The sequence below is a fragment of the Lithobates pipiens genome, unplaced genomic scaffold, assembly GCF_037356315.1.
Source record: "Lithobates pipiens isolate NorthernLeopardFrog02 unplaced genomic scaffold, aLitPip1_a1.2 Scaffold_16, whole genome shotgun sequence".
NCBI lineage: Eukaryota > Metazoa > Chordata > Amphibia > Anura > Ranidae > Lithobates > Lithobates pipiens.
In genome coordinates, this window is record NW_027507748.1 from 335625555 (window position 1) to 335637972 (window position 12418).

Genomic DNA, 12418 nt, shown 5'->3' on the forward strand with positions numbered 1-12418 from the left:
TTTTCAAAAGCATCCTCCCAATGTTGAGGGCATGTGGCCTGGTACGGTTCAGGGGGGGGCACTCTCTCGCCTCCCCCTTTTCCTGCGGCCTGCCAGGTTGCATGCTTGGATAAAGGGTCTGGTATGGATTTTTAGGGGGACCCCCACGTTATTTTTTTTTTAATTTGACGCGGGGTTCCCCTTAATATCCATACCAGACCTAAAGGGCCTGGTAATTGAATTTGGGGGAACCCCACGCTTTTTTTTTTTTTTTTTTTTTTTTATCAATGACTTTCAATGAGTGTTCTCTGTATTACGGGAGCCGACAATTCATTATAGCCACGAGTGATTTTAAAAGACTTTTTTTCCTGCAGAAATGATACTTTGTGCAGGGACAGTTCTAAGCACGGGAAACATGCGCACTTTCACAGGCATACTATAGACACCCCCCAGTACGAAATTTAAAGGAATATTACACTTTTATTGTTTCACTTTAATCATTATTAAAATCACTGCTCCCGAAAAAACTGCCGTCTTTAAAAAAATATTTTGCATTGATCCATGTCCCCTGGGGCAGGACCCAGGTCCCCAAGGTTTTAGGACAATAACTTGCATATTAGCCTTTAAAGTTAGCACTTTAGATTTCTCCTATAGACTTGTACAGGGTGTTCCCGGCTTTTCGATTTTGCCGCGAACACCCCAAATTGTTCACTGTTCGCCGAACAGGTGAACAGGCAATTTTCGAGTCGAACATGAGTTTGACTCGAACTCGAAGCTCATCCCTACCGGCAACCAACGGCCAGGGTTGTCGGGAAGAGGCCCATGTCCTCATCAACATGGGGACAAGGTGCTTTGGGGTGGGGGGCCGCATACCAGGTGACTGGGCTAGGGCCGCATACCAGGTGACTGGGCTAACGACGTGTCAATCTCGCCAATGGAGGCGGCGACATTGACCTCCTTCACTAGTCCCGTCTACCTGGAGCCATGTTCAAAATGAACAGACTTTTCACCGTGTGTGGGCAAGTCCGTTCAGTTCAAAAGTCCGGCGGAGTAGCACACAGACGGCTGGATTGTCCGCTGGACTGCCGAGTCCGGCTGACAATTTTGAGTCAAAACTTTTTTCTAAGTCAGCCAGACTTTTGGAAAGAAAAAGTCCGCCGGAGCCCACACACGGACGGATTGATCCACTGGACCAAGTGCGCCAGATAGTCTGATCGTTGGTACGCGGCATTAGATGTATTAGCAGATTTAAATACACTGAATATGGAAGATAAACTACAGCTAACAGTTTATAATCAGTTACAGAAAACTGTTTTTTTTTCCCTAGAATAAAGGTTTTGCATGAATAAATAATTTTGTAAGCACCCTTGCCATTGTTAAATGGTTTTTCTCATCCCTGTAAACTGATACATCTAGAGGAAATCTTGTTCATTTGAAAGACAACAGACTGGCTATATCACCAGATGAAAATAAAAAAAAGAAAGCCTAATAAAAAATAATAATAATGCAGCCATTACAAGAATTGGTAAGCAGGAATAGAATAAATGTTTGCTTTTGGGTTTAATACTGCTTTAGGGCATCTTCCAAGCATGTTATTTGCATTATTTGAAGGAATTTTATATTTTTGTTATTGCCCTTTATACCTTATTTAACGAGTTGCTCTGCGCTGAATGGTCGGAATGGTGTTATTTTTTTTTTTTCATTGGTGTATATCACACATGGCAGTGCCAAGCTCCCCATATCCTAAGTGTCCGCATCCAATCTCCTTGCTTTTTTTTTTTTATAAAAAAGGAGACACATTAAAGTTTAACAAAATAATTTAAAGAACAACTCCAAAATGTAAAAAGCCCCCCCCCCCCCCCCACCACCACCACATATACGCACATGCAAACACAAACATGCCCAATACAAAAATGATGATTGCACCACAGATGTTAGTTACCACCACACATGCTTGAGTTAGAGCAATACAGCTAGGTCCAATATTCAATGTTAACTCTAAATGTGCTGTAAAGACTTCTAAAAAGCTGTATATGGAATTTTTTTATAGTTATAGTCTTTTGCAATTCATTACAATTTTGAGGCATTACATATTTGGTATCTATTTACTTGATGCAACTGAAACTTTTATATTTTACCAAACATTGTATTGTATTTGTGTGCTTTAAAAATGTATTTGGGTGTATTGTATAGTAAAAATATAGATTAGATAAATAGTAGCCCAATATACGGTATGTGACATAAAAATTGTCAGATGCCACCATTTTGTTCTACAAGGACTCTCATTTTACAAAATATAAAATATATGTGGGTCTTAATTATTTATTAATAATTTTCAGGCCTAAACTGTGCATTTTAACATATGTGCAAAAAAATTGAAAAAAAGACCTAAAAAGCGAAAGGGTTGAACCATAACACTGTTAGCTCCCTATTTGGCCATTGTCAAAATGATATAATTGCTTCCACTGTGCTGTGACATGCTCTGTGTGACACTATTAGTTATTCCCCTTGCTCCAACCCCTTGCTACGCCCCGATTTCAGGATCACTGACACTGGAAAGTTCCCAGGCATGCTAATAAACATTCATCCTTTTAGAAAATATGGTCCAGTGTTTAAGCGTTTGCTATTGTTATTTTAATAAAAGTGGATATTTGTTTTAGAAAAATCGTAATAATAATAATAATCATATATTCCTTAATTGCAGTGATTCATAGCCTACGCGTATAATTTTATCACATTCTTTTCAAAGGTTTCTTCAAACTTGTGCCTATTGTTTCAAATCAAATCTATTCATATGCTAAATCACATAACATTTGTTTTACAGTATATATTTCGATATTGTGCTTGTTGGCATATTTTTTGCCATAGAAACAAGTTTCACTAGTATTAACCACCTCAAGACTGGACACTTTCATGCACCTTTCTGCCCAGTCCAATTTTCAGCTTTTGGTGCTCTCACAATTTGAATGACAATTACTTAGTCATGCAGTACTGTACCTAAATTAAATTTGCATCATTTTTTGAGAGAGACAGATCTAAGTGAAAAAATACAGGAATTTCTGGGGAAAAAACATGTTTTTCTTAGTTTCTGTTATAAAATTTTGCAAATAAATAATCTCTTTTCATGGATTTAGGCTAAATATATATTCTGTTACATTTCTTGAGTAAAAATAACCCAAATCAGTGTATATTATTTAGTCTGTGAAAGTTATAGAGTCTACAATGTATGATATATACAGTATATTGAGAAATAATCAGTCCAGATGTACTGACTTCAATCTCATTTCTTGTGGCCCTAACATTCCGGGAAAATAAAAAATATCCCCTAAATAAGCCATTTTGGAAAGTAGACAGTCCAATGTATTTAGTACGTGACATGGTGAGTTTTTTGTTTGTTTTTTGTGACAATTCTTTCGAAAATTAAGAATTTCTCACACATAGCATAGGTATACATATGATTACACCCAAAAACACATTCTACTTTGTCTCCTGAGTGAGGCTTTTTACAGCCTAGCCTAGAAGTTTTTTTCAAAATCCAGGAAAGAGAATGAAAACGTATTACACAAAGTTCTCAATTAATAAAGTATTTCTAACATGCATAATGAGCATACTTGTGTGAGGCTTTTTTTTACAGTAGAAACACTCACAAAATGACCACATTTTAGAAATCAAACACTTCAAGATATGTTTTTAAAGGCATGGTTAGTCTTTTGAAGTCTTTATCTAGCCACAAATTTTTGGATAATGCAGAAAGTGAAAATATGTTTTTTTACTCAACATTGTCAATTTAATAAGATATTTCTCACACATAACGTGGACATTCTTAGAATTATACCCCAAAACACATTCTACCACTCCTTCTGAGTATAGGGATAACCTATAGCTGTTCTCATTCCTATAAGCCAAGCAAATCTAGCCTACTGGTACATGACTGTCCCCAAGAATATCATGTTCACTGGAAAGGAAGAATAAAAGAGTCGCTGTGGTTCCAGGAGTACAGTTGTTCATGGGAAATGACTAGGACTGGTGTCTCAAAGAAGCGTAGTTAGTTGGATGTGCAGATCAGTCAGTTCAGGCTACAGGCAGAGGCATGGTCAGAAAACAGGCATAGGATCGGTCCTGGCAACAGGCAGAAATGTGGTCAATAAACAGGACAGGGTCAGGACAGGTAGCAGGCAGAGGCAATATTGTACTGGTGTGGTGGTCATCTTGAACATTGTTGCTGGCTGCACTGGTCTGATGACACTGGGGACTAGTGTGGCCGCAATCAGGAACACTGTAACTGGTGTGGTAGGGATCAGGGACAATATGACTAGTGTGATGGTGATTAGGGACACTCTAACTGGTGTGGTGGTGATCAGGGGCAATATGAATGATGTTTCAGTGATCAGGTGAACTGTAACTGGTGTGGCAGTGATTAGAGACAATATGACTAGTGTGGCAATGATTAGGAATAATATGACTGGTTTGGTAGTGATTAGGGACACTGACTGACAGCACAGGTCTGGTGACATTGCTGGTGGCACTGACATACATGATGATGTCTTCATAGTGACACTCTCTGCTCTAGTGACACTATGTCGAAAAAAAAACAGTTTATATATATAAAACAGGATACAGTCAAAGACTGTAGACATGATACAGGAGATAGTCATAGACTGCAGACATAATACCGGAGATCGTCAGAGACTGTAGACATGATACAAGAGACTGTCAGAGGCTGCAATCATATTACAGGAGATGGTCAGAGATGGCAGACATAATTTAGGAGATGGTCAGAGACTGCTGACATGATACAAGAGATGGTCAGAGACTGCAGACATGGTACAGAAGAAGGTCAGAGACTGCAGACATGGTACAGGAGATGGTCAGAGACTGCAGATATAATACAGGAGATGGTCAAAGACTGCAGTTCCTATGGACAGTAGTAGATAATGGCCGATCGGCCCTCTCACCTGACCCAGCGATACAGCAACAGTTCCTCTGATCAGGAGTCACTCTGAATTGCCCGTGGTGACTCCGCTGGGTAGCACCCAGATCTGTAGTCTGGGAATGACTCCATTCCTTTCTCTGCCAGGGAGGGCACCAGGCTGTGTAGCTTTACCTCTGGTGGCCAGGGCAGCGGGGCTCTCTCTCTGATGGTGTTCTCTGAGCACTGCCCTCTCCCTCTGGAGTCCTGGGTGCACTTCCCAGAAAGCTTTCTGTCTCTCTCTCTCTCCCATTCACCTGAGCATGCTGTGTGGGCTGCAGTTTCCGTGTTACAGTAGGGCTGCCAGTCCTCAGAACTACATGTCCCACAATCCTCTTCTCTGCTCCTTTTTCTATTCTATTTCTTCCCTGGCTGATATGAAGGCGGGAGAAGAAACATAGTGAGCGTCTGTGCTGGCAAACACCGCTCACTAGTACAGCAATGCACGTGAGGAGGAGAGGGAGAGGGAGGGGGAGAGGGAGAGGGAGGGGGAGGGGGGAGAAGAGCCTGCAGCTGCAGGGGAGTCACTAGGGTTGGTGTAACCAGGTGTGGTATAACATGGTGTCACCCCCCCTTCCACCAACTATAGTCGCCCCTCAGTACAGACCCCCCTCCGCTAAGTATAGACCCCTTTTGTAAGTGCAATCCCCCCTTCCATAGGGTCTCCAGAGTAACCCCCTTGCAGCAGGGTCCCTAAAGTCCTTCTGCTTACATCAGGGTCCACAGAGCTGCCACCCCCAACATTAAATCAGGGTCTGCAGATTTTCCATACCCCCTTGCAACGCAGGGAGGCAGGGCATTTGGCCTAAGATCTGAAGCGGGAAGTTCTGAATGCTGGGGGTGGAGCAAGCACTTGATTGGTTTCTAGGATGACGGGCAGTCCTATCAACCAATTACAATAGCTGACAGCACTGGGGGGAGGTGCTGCCGGTGGTGGAGTTCCGGGTGGCCATCTGTAAGATGGAAGTGCTATAGCATACACATGCATCCCCCTGGTGCTGCCCCATGTGCTGTTGACAAGTGGTACAGTGGCACTTGGCACTAGGACAGGATGCCCAGGAGGGGTTTGGACTCTGGCTTGGTGGGGCGCAACTGAAATATGGGGGAGGCAACCTTCCCCAGCACCCCCCTAGATCTGGCCATTAGGAAAAGTCCTAGCACTGGGTAATGAAAGATGTTTTACACAGAGCTGCGATAATAACCTCTATTACCAGATAAGATCAGGAAGACACCAAACACTTACCTTTAAGGACAATGCTAGGATGCCATCTTCCATCCAGTATTACTTAGGATGAATATAATTGTTGCCCTGTATAAACCTAGATGGATTGATTCACAGAAAGTTTAGCAACGCACTTGTTTTGCCTCTGCTATAATAAATACCATCTGTAGCATAAGCTTGCCAATTCACTTCAACAGTTTCACTGGGCAGCCAACCACATTCCTACAGAGGTGCTGATGCACATATTGTTTAATATTTTGGCACTCATGTGTACGGTGTAAAGAAACATAAAGCATGTAAAGTAGTGACGAAGCTAGAAATGCTTTCACCTGGGGCAAATAATCTGTTTGGTGCCCCCTCCTTCCCGAAGAGGATGGTGTCAATAGGGCAGTGGATTGTGTCAGAAGTTTTTATAGCATTTTTTTTATTATTCCTCACAGCTTTTTAGGAGCCCTGGCTTTGGTGAAATATCAATAGTCTAAACAGACCCTAGATGTCTCACTGTTGAAACAGAGAAAGGCTCTGAGAACATATTTCTCAGTCCCTTCCTCTGTAGCCTCAACTGCAGCGGACAGGCAATGAATAGAAAGCTCTTTACAGAATATCTTATTGTTCATTTAAAACTGAAGCATGATAAATACAGTTTACTATGCTTCAATTATGAATGAACACATTGAGTGACCGGTAATGATCAGTCACTGTGTTCATTTACAAAAGAAAGGGCTGGTAAATTACATATTTACTGGCCCCTTCCCCCGCTCTCCATCCTATAGCAACCCCAGCAGCCAGCCATAGAGAAGGGAAGCTGGTAGTACTGCAGTATTTCCCTCCTACAGCAGCTGAATGAGGGAGAGAAGGAGGATCCGGGTTTCAGCTGCTACAGAAGCAAAATACAGGCCATTGGTTCCAGTAAATGTCTCCCCCGGGATGCCACCCCCCCGGTGCACCCCATGTTAACGCCTATGTGACCTGTCCTCATTTCATACTGTGCAGAGTGGTTGGGCATTCACAGTGCACAGGTTTTGAGGATTCAGCTGGGGAGATGACTCACCCCCCTGGTCTCCACTCCCAAATCCTCGCATTCTACACTTTTCTTCACCACGGCCAGAATCATGGTGCCCCCGTGGCAGGCTGTGCTGTATATGTGGCCATGCTGTCCCAGCTCTCTCTGTCCTCAGAACTTGTCATGGATTCTGACCCCCTGGTGGTGTCTGGGCACATACCGCCCCCCCTTCCCCCCTGCCCAGGGACATCAATCGAGTATGGTATATACATAGTTACATTGACCTGAGTTTAATTAATATAACTATATATAATACATCCATGCCTGGGATTATTCTTGAAATTGCCCAGGGTTGTACAGTAATGCAGCTGTCCTCACAGACTGGATTCTGGGAAACAGGTCAGGACAAAACCGCTGCTGGACAGCTGTCTAAAAAAATAGGACTGTACAGGCAGATCTGGGACACTTGTCAGCTATGGGGGTAGATTTCCTCGGCTCTGAAATTTACATACTTTCGAGATTAAATGTTGACAAGAAATCAAAATTAAGCTTTTTAATTCTATTTGGAAATCAGACCTGAAGAGATGTTGTGGCCACACTAGAGACTTCTGCATTGTGTGCTCTGGACAACAATCCCCTTGCCTCTTCCTTCGAGGCAGGCAAAGCTTGTGCCTCTCTCTCTGATATGGAAGGATGCCCTGCCCTCTCCCAGCAGCTGTATTATCCATGCAGAGCTTTCACTTCAAACATGGAGGAGTAGAGGAGGAAGGGGAAAGGAGCTGCACATTCAGAGGATCACTCTGTTTCGGGGATGGAGCACGGGGTTAAAATATCCAAGGACAGACGGCTAGCAAGCGGGACTGTTGATAGCTATGCACACCAACCAATGCACACCAACCTCCTCCCAGCTCTCTTCAACTCGCTCCTGGCGCTGGGCCAACAGGAGTAGTGGCACCACTCTCTATGCGGTGCAAGGGGCACATGTGCCCCCTACCCCCTCCCCTAGTTTCAGCCCTGCTGTATAGGTAAGTAAAAGCATAAAAACTGCCAGAAGCTCTCGAGAGAGATGACCAGAACCATCCATGCAGACACATTTGAGGACAACCAAAGCTTGCAGGGGTGATCCCTGAACCAGCAAATGTATTTCAGTGTTACAAGAGGATAACTGTATAGAGGGTGTATTGAGAACTGTCTGTTCTGCCTTACAGCCACTACTCAAGATATACTTTCTTTCTCTGATGCCGTGTACACACGAACGGACTTTCCAGCAGACTAGGTCCAATGGAATCATTCCGTTGGATAGTCTGATCGTGAAAATTTGAGATCCAGCTCTCAAATTTTGTGTGCCGGAAGGTCCGATGAAAAATGTCCGATGGAGCCTACACACGGTCAGAATTTCCGACAAAAAGCTCCCATTGAACATTTTCCGTTGGAAAACCCGATCGTGTGTATGCAGCATTAGAATGCATTTCCTTTTCTGAGTCTACTGAAAAATAAGAGGCTTTCATGCTACTGTTAGCATACGGAAACAGTAACAGAGGAAAGTGCTCTCTGTGCCATCTCTTCCCAGTGGGTAGTATGAACAGATTATTAGACACTGAAAATAATGGTGGACAAACCTTTGTCATAGCTATTTATCTTAACAAGCAAATATGTGCCCATTTATGGATAAGGTAATTTTATCAGTAGGTGCATGGTGTTCATTGTTGAAGTGGACATAGGTTGCAGTGGGAGAATATAGTGGACCCATACTTTGGAAAGCCCAGCCAGGAGACAGTAAGAGAATGAAGAGAGCCTGCTCTATGCACATTACAAATCCCAAAGTTCATCTTGGGAGCAAGCAAGAGCGGGTGACTATATTTTACATATGGGGGACCATGGAAAACAAACAAAGCCACCTTTAAGCCCTTGTACACATGGTCAGACATTCCGACAACAAAATCTGTCGGATTTTGTCCGAAACTGGTGTTGCATACACACGGTCGGACAAAGTTGTCGGAAAATCCAATTGTTCGTAACGTGATGACGTTATTTCATTATGACGGGACTACGTTCAGGCTAGTAGCCAATAGCTTTGGTCTAGGAATTTGATCTGAGCATACATGGCACTTTGTCCGATCGGAATTCTCTACAAATGATCGGACAAAGTCCGATCGGATCATGTTGTCGGAAAATTTTATAGCCCAGTTCTAAAACTTTGTTGGTCGGATATTCCAACGGAAACAGTCCGATGGAGCCCACACACGGTCAGATTATTCGACAACACGGTCCGATCGGACATTTTCCGTCAGAATGTCTGACCGTGTGTACAAGGGCTAAGAAGAAGTCAGATCACAGCATCCAAAAAAATAATTATTCTGAGGTTTTTGAGGAGGCTGAGAGCAAAAGAAGGTACTTTTTGCGTTATAAATACATACTTAAAGGCTCCTTTAGAAAAAATTATGAATACTGTAGCTGCTGACTTTTAATAATAGGGCACTTACCAAGCCAATTTTCAATAGGCTATCAAGTTCTGCCACTGCCATTTTGACTAAGGGAAATCTGCAGCGAAGCCTTTCAACTTCACAACTGGTTACCTACTGCACATGTCCAAAGTGTGCTGCGCTTTGTGAATGGGCCGGCTGCAGTGGAAGGGGGGGCGTGGGTACCTGTCAAAACCAGGTACCTGCTCCTCCCTCCCCCCAAAAGGTGGAAAATGTGGTAGCAGAGGGGAGCGGAGGCAGACAAGTGAAGCTTCCCATTTTGGGTGGAGCTCCACTTTAAATAGACTTTTTAAGCCACTTTAAGGTGTAGAGGAGCAAACACAGACTGTAGGAACTGAAGAGTGTCGTTTAACCTCCAGGAGACTGGAAAATAAGGATCTGAGGACATGGTAAAGCCCCATACACACTATCAGATTTTCTGCTGATTTTTTCCTTCAGGTTTACCAAAACCATGTAGTGGAAGGGCCTGCCTGATTGCATACAAATTGAAACTCCTAAAGTTTGACCTCATATTATATAGTTTTGGTAAATCTGAAGGAAAAAATCAGCAGAAAATCTGATAGTGTGTATGGGGCTTTAGATGTTTTAGAAGGAGATAACAAGCTGCAAAAGAGTAGATATAGGTTGACAGGGCTGCTGATAGGAGGGGGCCTGAGCACACAGGGGAGCCCACACAGGGAAGGGGATTAGTGACAGAGGACAATTGTGTCTCTCTCCCTCAAGCAGATGAAAGCTGGTCTCTCCCCTTCTCCCCCTCTCACTGTTAATCCCCCTCCCTTTGTAGGCCCCCCACCCCCTCTCAGGCTGGCTCTAATGTTAGCTTTGCTAGGTGAGTTTGTTATCTCTATGACTTTGTTTCTCTCCCTGCAGTTCGTCATATACTCCATGTCCCAGCCTGTATATATTTTTTTCTGCTCTCTCCTCCCTGACACAGTCACAGCTGATCAGCTGCATTCCCATGAGGTGAAGAATTTACTGTTACACCAGTTCCATAGCTGTTTTTATCTTGTCACAGTGCTTAGTGTACTTTAGCTGGGCTTCCCACTCTTCTCCCCCAGACTGCTTCCTGACCTATGCAACATTGCTTCTTCTCCCCTACACTGTCAGTTCCCTCTGCAAATCCATGTAGTAGCTTCTTCTATTTAACCATCTGCTTACTGATCTGCTAGTAGTAAACTAAATTTTTTATCTTATATTTAAAGGTAAGCCTATATTAGGAACAGCATACCATCCATTGAGAGAGCTGTGCTGTGACCATAAATCCCACATGCATGCGTGTGAGTTGCATCATTGCAGTTTGGCCAAACGACTGGAGCTCAAGAACCCAGAAAGAAGACCAGATGAAGATAGATGCCTCTCGGTAGTGACAGCACGCCGCTGGAGAGATATGTTTTTTAGGTAAGTCTGTCATAATAATATTTCATCAAAGCCTGTCCTCCCTTTCCAACAGGGTTGTTAAAAAAAAATAGTTAGAAAAATATAATTAAGAATTCATTCACACAGGTACTCTTGTTTTGTGAATAAATTAGAGCAGAAGTACTGTGCTACTACCCAATATGATCAGAAGATTGTTTAGAGCTACCTGGGTGTGGAAAGGAATTCACACAGCTGCAGTAGCAATCATGAGAAAAGATGGCTGAAACGCGTTTATATCTGCTGTCTGTGTCTTTTACGGAGAATCAATACATTTTGAAGATTTTAAAGAGAAAGCAAGGAGTTGCGGACCATCTTTTCTTACTCTGGCTTTGGGAAGGAGAGGTTTGGGCTGGAGCCACCTGTCATTCTATGGGGATGCAGGTGAGTGGCCCCCAAATGCACACTGTCTGTGTTTGGGCTGTACACCTGCATTCCCACATCTGTCAAATTAGGACTGAATGTGCTGTCTGGATTTGTCCCCAGATTGCAGGGGTGGCACCAAATGCAGGGCCAATCCTGGGCAGGTGCTGAGGCAGAGGGGGGGCAGTCTGAGGTACTACACACTGGGGGGTGTCAGTTCGGCGTCGCCCGCTGTAACAGCTTTAATTTGCCATCACACAAGTCCCTCCTCCTTGTTTGTTAGACAGCACACTTGTCCATTGCCAAGCTGTGTGTCATCTATCATAGGTGGGACGCGATCCTGGAGATGGGACTTGTTTGACAGCGGCACCCGGCGATTCAAATTAAAGGTGTTACAGCGGGCGATGCTGGCTGCCCTCTCTGATCCCAGGTAAGGCTGCAAACATGGGCACAGGGGAGGTTGCATACATGGGCAAAGGTAAGGCTGCATTGCTTGGCAATGGTAAGGCTGCATTGATGGGCACTGGGGAGGCTACATTGCTGGGCACTGGTGAGGCTCAATTGCTGGGCACAGCCAAGCCCTGCATTCTTTATGTAGCACATTCCTGGTCCCTTCCTTTTGTTTATGTAGCACATTCCTGGGCCCTGCATTCTTTATGTAGCGCACTCCATAACATTTGGTAGTCATATCTTAAAAAATTCTAAGTATCTTTTTTTTTTTATCTCATGGACGAAATGTGAGAAGTAATGTATATATCATCCAATCGTTCCATAAACACATACCACATACACTGCATATATAAAATAAAAAATATGCTTATACAATAGTTTACCATTTGACAATAAAAATAAAAGTCCCCAAATTAAATTTTAAAAATCTGGTCACCTTACTGTACAGGGCCCCGTGATTAGTATCAGCACCCTGAAGGTTGATGTAAGTACTGTATGCAGTTGAGTGGAGGGTCCAGGAGAGTGGAGAGCAGGAA